Source organism: Garra rufa, chromosome 14, assembly GCF_049309525.1.
Source record: "Garra rufa chromosome 14, GarRuf1.0, whole genome shotgun sequence".
In the NCBI taxonomy this organism is placed as follows: domain Eukaryota; kingdom Metazoa; phylum Chordata; class Actinopteri; order Cypriniformes; family Cyprinidae; genus Garra; species Garra rufa.
Genome location: NC_133374.1, coordinates 17894638 through 17903148, shown reverse-complemented (window position 1 = coordinate 17903148; position 8511 = coordinate 17894638).

Here is an 8511-nt window from a genome sequence, read left to right as displayed (position 1 = left end):
ACATCTGTGGCAAAAAAAAAAAAAAAAAATGCACAGCTCAGAAAACACTACTGAAATCTTCAGATTAGTGGTCTTGAATTGGCTCCTATGCCTTTTCCCTCTATTTTCATTGGACTGTGTCTGTCTGTTTTAACAATGTACAGTGCTTTGCGAAAGTATTCATACCCCTTCATTTTTTTTCACATTTCGTTTAACAAATTAGTCTACACATCATACACCATAATGGCAAAACAAAAAACTGTTTTTAACACGTTTGCAAATTTATTAAAAATAAAAAACGTAAAATAATTCAATTGCATAAGTATTCATACCTTATCTGGGGTACTTGAAATTTAGCTCAGAAGCATTCATATTGCTTGTAGATGTTACTACACTTCGAGTGAAGTTAACCTGTGGCAAATTCATTTGAATGGTTATGATTTGGAAAGGAACACACGTCTTTATAAAAGGTCTAACAGCTGAAAATGCATATCAGAGCAAAAACCAAGCCGTGAGGTCAAAAAAAACTATCTGTAGAGCTCAGAAACAGGATTGGATCAAGCCACACATTTGGGGAAGTTTTCAGAAAAAATTAAGCAATGAAGGTTCACAGAAGCATGTCTCCATTACCCTTAGTGGAAGAAGTTTAAAACAACCAAGACTCTTCCTAGAGCTGGCCTCCTGGTCAAACTGAGCAATTCATGGAGAATGGCCTTGGTTAGAGTGGTGACCAAGAACCTGATGGTCACTCTAGTTGAGCTCCATGAACATATGTGGAGATAGGAGAAACAAACATCACTGCAACACTCTACCGATCTGGGCTTAATGGCAGTGTAGCAAGACTCAATCCTCTCCTCACATGAAAACACATTCGGAATTTGCAAAAACGCACATAAAGGACGGTCAGACTCTGAGAAACAAGATTCTCTGGTCTGATAAACCTCAATTCCAAGCATCATGTTTGAAGGAAACCAGGCACTGCTCATCACCTGGAAAGTATCATTCCAAAAGTAATGTGTGCTGGTAGCAGCCTCATGCTTTGGGGCTGTTTTACAACTGTAGGGACTGAGGGACTCGTCAGAGTAGAAGAAAAGCTCAATGCGCCAAAATATTGAGATAGCCTTAATTAAAACCGAGTCCAGAGCATTCAGAACCTTAGACTGGGCAGAAGGTTCACCTTCCAACAGGACAATGAGCCAAAGCACACAGCAAGATTGGTTTATAGACAACTCTGTCCAGAGCCTTTCTGGAGAAACCTGAAAATGTGTCTACCCCCATCCAACCTGACAGAGCTTGAGAGGTGAAGAGGTGAGGAGAAGAATGGCAGATAATTGCCTATTTTTGACAAGCAAAACTTGTTGCAAAATCCCTAAAAAGACTTGAGGCTGTAAAGGTGCTTCAGCTAAGTACTGAGTACTTATGCAATGTACTTATTTTTAATAAAGTTGTGACAATTCTATTTCTGCTTTGTAATTATGGTGTATGGAATGTAGATTGATGTGGAAAAAAGTAATTTAAAGCAGTTTAACATAAGGTAGCAACATAACAAAACATGAAAAAAATTAAGGGGTATGAATACTTTCGCAAGGCACTGTATGCTAGAAGAGAAGTGTTTGAGTTGTATGTCTGGCACCAAATCACTGTCCAAATTTGTTCAATTAATGCAATGTGACATCAGAGAAGTTCCTTGCAAACAGATGGAAGCTTAAAGAACGATCATTAAGAGAAGAACAGAGAAGAAACAGAACTCATCTGAAGTCCAAAACTCAACTGGCTGGGCTGGGAAATCCTTAAGAGGTTGACAATGTAAAACAGCCTCTGCAGGCAGGCAGCCACAAGTCAAACTCAAAGAGGATGGGGTATGGCTAGTAAGCGCTGCGGTTCTAATGAATGAAAACATGATGTGTTACGGGAACATATAGCGGTGAATTTACTCACACTAAAAGACAGTTAATTCATTTATCATGTGACTAATTATATTCACAGATATCTCAGGTGTTCTTGTACACATGTTGAATAAACTGTACCTTTTTTAATTTTCCAAGATGAGTTTATTATGCAGCATTGTTTCCAAGGTCAACTAAAGGAAAACAGACTTCATAAAGCAAATGTAGGATGGTTACTTAACTAAGCAATATAAGACAATGATATATAGAAAACACTCAAATTTCAACCCACCTGAATGACGCTAATGATGTTAGATGACAAAATTCAAGCTGTGCTTTTTATAGGCCGTTGGCTGATTTTTGGTTGCGCTGTTGAGAAACGTTTGCTTTGTTGCCATGCTGTTACTCATAATAAGATCTAACTAAAATTATCTAGGAATGTTCTTTAAAAAAATTATTAATATAGAAAATAATTATTATCTTAATATCTGCTACCAGCAGAAAAAAATAATAAAATAAAAGTAGATTATGCATCAAAAGAAATATCCTATAACGTATGCAATAATATTTATTCTAACAATCAATAATTCTATCATGAATATACACTATGGGCCAGATTTACTAACAGCCAACATTCAACAACCCGTTTTTGGCATTAAAATTGTTCTGTCAGGATTTACTGAAGACGTGCAGTGAAGAATTAGCGCTGAAAAGTTGTGGACACAGCTGTTTTTGTGCCTGACCTTATTAAATATGCATTTGTAGGAGTTTCTATTTCAGACGCAAAATTGATGGGAGGAAAGTATTAAAATGAATCACGCAGCGTTATTTACTAACTTTTGCTCTCGTCAAATTACTAGTATTTGCACCATTATTTAACGCCCAAAAGCATGTCTTAAGGAAGCAGTAATTTGCACTGCTCTGGTCGTTATGGAAATTATCTAGATGTGTCTGTGTTCCTTATTGTGCAAATGGTCAGTAAAACGCATAATTTTCCCCTCCCATCTGTGCTTTTATGGATTTGCGCTGTTCATGTCTGGCCTTATACGTTACAATTTCTTACGAGATAAATTGGATGAGAGTATCCGCTAAACAGCTGTATGTTTTCATTTGATTCATTGTTGAACAGAAGTGCTAGGTGTGATTTTATTTAACTACAAACAAGTAAAAAAAAATGAGTTGATTTGTATAAAGCAGGTTTCTCAGAACATACAGGCAATAAACAGTCAAAACAAAAAAATATTACCTTGTTGTAAAAAAATAAAGGGACATTAAAAGGCAAATGGGAAATGCAGTTGATCCCTCCGAATGAGTCCCAGGGTATTGATATTAGAGAAGAAGAACTGGACTTCTGATGAAACCAAGCAGATCTAAGAAAACAGACGGAAATGAGAACATCAGATTCTGGCTCTTTGAAATACTCCAAAACATTTTGATTTACATGAGTGATACGCAGTCCAAGAATGAATCTCATAAAGCACCAACAGAGTAATAGGACACATGAGCATGAAGTAAATAGCCATTGTATTATACATAACTTCAATGGATTGTATTATACATAACTTCAATGGAGTGCTGTTCTGTTTTTGACTGGGTTCAAGTACAGGAAGTGTCATGTGGTACTTTAATATGCTTTTAAAAACTGAAACACTCTCCCTTACCAAATCCCATCTGATAAATCTAGGATCACTTAAAAAGAGCCCTCATTGTCATCTGATCAAAACTTAGCCGGCTTTTTTTTTTTCAACCAAAGCTTTGGTAGCACATAAAAAGACAAACTGGACCTATAAGATTCATGCGATTTAACTTTCCACATAAAAAGCCGTCTATCTCCATTAAAACAGAGCCAGGTTTAAGCCTCACATAGAATACTCCAGCTTGTAGCATCTATCTAAGTTGGGACCGGGGGGCATCTGGAACTCATTGGAGGAGATCTCCCTTGCCCTCCACTTGCAGCTTCCCACTGTCGTCCCTAAATCCCGTCTGAGAGCCGCCTTGGCAAGGCAACTCTCTGACCCAGCAGCTTAAGTCACTCCTCCTTGTAAAACGCTGGAATCGGCTCTTCGAAAGAGCACTCAGAAGCACGCTTTAAATACTTTGAGGAGATTTAATATCAAGTCCATTATGGCCTTTCTGGAGCCCAGTAAATAGTCAATTAGTGGATAATTCTGATTCGATCCACATGCGGCCAGATCCGCTGGGGCAACCGGACAGCTTTGCATTCGGCGGGGCCCGCCAACACTCTCGGGATAAAAAAAGGGGCCGACTGAAACGGGAGGGGGACCACATGTAGCTCTTTCTGTGCCTCACCTGCCCATTGCGGCAGGCATGAATGCTGTCTAAGTTGCACTTTCAGTGACTTTGGAATAAAAACCAAGTCATAATCCCTCAAGCTGGAGTTGTTTGTGGTCTTGCTGCATTGGAACTGAGGGGGGTTGACTGATCTTAGCAAGGGGGTGGGCTTCAGGAGGAGGGCCAAATTGGGAGATTCAGAGGTCCAACTCAAGGCGGTATCCCTTGATCAAAAGGTACATCTGGTTGACTCCAATAAAACATAAACCCAACTGTAGAAAATTGGGGTCCGACATTACTGAGTGGCTTTGGATGAAAGGACCAATAAAAATTAATAATTGTATTATATACATACCGCAGATTATAGTTTGCTAAAGAAATGCTGGATGGATTAATCTTTTATCCATCGGATTATATAAAGGCCTGTGAGGCTGATATATAGTGTGCTGCGATGGCAGAAGAACACAGGCAACAAACAAGCTCAAATTTGGAGCTAATTTTTACAAAAGGCTATTCAACCAATCGCTTCACAAAGTTGATCTGTATCCAAATACATGAACATATTTTCAAAAAAACAGGGTGATTATAAAAACTGCTGTGGTTGGATTTGAGGACTACACATGCATAGTCTTCACATGACTTTATTGTTGCATCACGTTTGCTGGCCGACTAATGGCTTAGCGTGTGAACCTGTGCGTGTGTAGCAAAGGCAAGAGCGGGTTCTGGATGGCGAATTAGTGTTTGAAAGCGTGATATGCTTTTGTGAACTTCAATACTCCACCTCTGTGCTCTCAACGGTTTCTGTTGGGTCTAGAGAGCCAATCAGCTGTTAAAACACAGAGGGCTGCCCCTTTCACAAGCCCCCAATCTTAACACGGCATCCAGGAAGTGTTGCAATGAATAAACCAACCAGCGAGAGGATTCTTGCAGCATACACATGACCTATCAAGCGACCAATCATTGATTAAAGTAGCCGAGTCTGTTTACCTCTGTATTTTACCGTACAGGTCAAAGGAAAGAGATCAGATCTTTTAGTCACATGACCAGGCACACAATTAGACACTGCTTGTTTTGAGAACAAGGTGTAGAATTTGGTCTTGAAAGGATCTCCTCAAGCACACAGCAACAAGTTTACAACAACAGATTCCTTCCTTCCACAGGTCCAAGCCTTTGACTCCAACATCAGCACTCCTTTAAAGGCATTAGTCATTTATGGAAGTGGAAAACCAATTTGTTTAAGCTCGAGACACTGTTTATGCTTACCTCACTTGTACCAGTTCTGTTACTACAGCACATATTCCGTTTATTTGAGCAAAATAACAAATGTATGAAGTCAAGGCTTGACAGAAAAGACTCAACAGGGGCTGTCTGGAGTCGATAGTACTTTGGTTTAATGAATAGGGACAGGTCTATTCAAATAGACAAGGTATTGTGTATAAGGAGAGGAGAATGCCTGCCAGTTTCCAACCATCTAGTGTGCCAATCCCCTCTACTGGCTGAATACGGTTACTGCAAAGCCATGGAGGTGTTGGACAAGTAGGGTTGTGATGAAAGTTTCTACTTATGGGTTAATGGGGCAAAGTAACGTTTAAATGGATTAAATGAATAGTTCAACCAAAAATAAATTTACAGTTGAAGTCAAAAGTTTACATACACCTTGCCAAATTTTAAAAGTGTTAATTATTTAACCAAAATAAGAGGGATCATACAAAATGCATGGTATTGCATGTTAATACATTAAGAGCCAGGGGTGTAAACTTTTGAACAGAATGAAGATTTGTAAATTTTTCTTATTCTCCCTAAATTTCATATTTTTAAAAAACGTAGTACTACCCTTCAGAAGCTACAGAAGATACTTTTCCAGAAGACAAAATAAGTTACATTTACCCTGATCTTCAAATTTAGAAAGTTTTCACCCCCAGCTCTCAATACATCGTTTTTCCTTCTGGAGCTTCAATGAGCCTTTGAACCTTCTGTAATAGTTGCACATGAGTCCCTCTGTGTCATTAGATCTTAAAATCACAGTCATTGTTGGAAAGGGTTCAAATACACAAAAATGCTGAAAAACTAAAAAAAAATAAAAAATTATGGGATCTCATTTTTCTGAAGAACAGCAGTCAGTTTAACTGTTCAGGACAAACAAGGGACTCATGAACAACTATCACTAAACAAAACAAAAAAACACAGCTGTGGATCATTCAGTATTAAGAATCAAACTTTTGAACAAGGGCATTTTTATAAATTTAACTATTATTTTCTCTTGTGGACTATATGTAATCGTCTTTTATATTAAATATCTTATTCAGGTCAGTACTAAATAAACAATAACATGCATTTTGTATGATCCCTCTTATTTTGGTTAACCAGTTAACATTTTGCAGATTCTGCAAGGTGTATGTAAACTTTTGAACTGTATAATGAAAGTAAATGGGGTCATATGTTGTTTTAGGTACTTCTAACTGTTCAAAAAAGTTCTTTTCAGTTCATATGTCATACAGGTTTGGAACTACATGCCAGTAAGTTAAGTAAGGTCTGTGTCTTCAGAATCACTTCTGTCACCCATAATGTTGCTCCCAGGAAAGGCTGGCAATCCCATAAACTGTGAGAGAAGATCTTGGGATTAGCCTGGAAAAAGCAACTGCAAAGCCGCTGGCTAATTCATTCGTCCTCTTTAAAATCCCAATTGAGATTCTATGTTTCCCGAGACCTCACCTCCGGCTGATGCCTGTGCACAGATCAAGTGTTTAGTTTGACAAATACAGCTTACAGAAGATCAGGCCACTGGTGACTGGCAGAGCAGGCAGAGGGGATAAGACCATCGAAAAGTGATTACCTGGGTAAAGGAGGAGCACAATACAACCTCGTTTGTCATTTTGCACGCTTTGCCAAGCAAAGCCGGTAATGATAATTAGCCGGATCCACCGGGCAAATAAAAATAAAACTAAAGCAGATTGGATTCGTGAGTCATCTGCCACATCCACCTGTGGGCTTACTGGAAAACTCACAGGTTCAGGTTAGCAGCGCACGCAATTGGTTTTATCACCAAATATGACACGTTAAAGGAATGACGACAACTTTCTGGAATCTAAGTAGTGCGTAAGTGCACAAAAACAACATGGAAAACACAAACACGTGTATATAAACAACTTGGAGATACAATCTGGAGACAGAATTAGGAGTATGAGTTTAACACAAACAAAATTTGAATTTGACAAAGGACAAATGGACTTTCCAGGGGCCTCTGGCCAAAAGAGATGCCAACTTGCGGCGCTGTAAGTGCCCTAAGCCCAGATGGAAGGCAAACTAGAGGATTAAGGTCCTCAGTTAAGGCTCAGAGAGTCTTTACAGGTGATTTGAAGCTCATCCTTGCTGGCTTATGTAAATCTGTCCCGAGCTGATATGGCACCTTGGTCAGAACAGGTGTCTGCTACTTAATGTTGATGAGCTGAACAAAAAGTGGGTCTCTGTAGTGGCTATACAGAAAAATTACATGCTTTAAAGTTCCCATGAAATCCATATGGTTATCTGTAGGCAATTTAGATCAAAAACAATGAATTTAGAAGAATTTAGAAGATATAAGCATTCAAAACTTAGTCTCTAACTTTCGCCAATATTAATCAACAATTTTAATGACATCACTCTGAACTTCAACTTCAAACTTTCGGTCCAATCAAATGCTCTCTAGAATCCGAAGTGTCCCGCCCCCTAAACTATAAAGCAACGCTAAAGCTGAAATCGGTCACTTGTTTTTAGAATTTGTATTTTCTGTATGGTAAATGGCACATAGTGCACTATATAAGGGAAAGGGAACGATTCAGACAGTGTAAATATGTACGATATCACAAAGCGGATCATATGCGCCATTTTAAAAAGGGGGCGGGGGTTCTGGATATGTCTTCTTGTTTCAGTTGAAATTACGTCAATACATGCCTGTTTCAAAGCACTTCAGTGGACCTTCGAAGGTCATGGGATACATTCATTTTCTATATCATAAAAAGTGAAGCTAATAAAGTTAAAGGTCCACTGAAGTGCTTTGAAACATGCAGGGTTATTCTATGCGTTGAGGTAATTTAAACTGAAACAGGAAGACAGGATGGAACTAGGGGTGTGTGATATATATTGTCTGCGATAATATCGTAATTGTTGGTTTAACGATATGCAATTTTACATTTTTGAGTATGCAAACATAACACACCTACAAAGTGTGCGCATACATTACATGATGAAGTCTATAAGTAAGGTTAAACTAGTACTATGTACGTATAAGAGTGCATTCTTTTACTGCATGATTCAGTCTATTAAAATGCATTTAGAATGATCACATAATGCAAGATATGCGGGCAGAAAATAGACT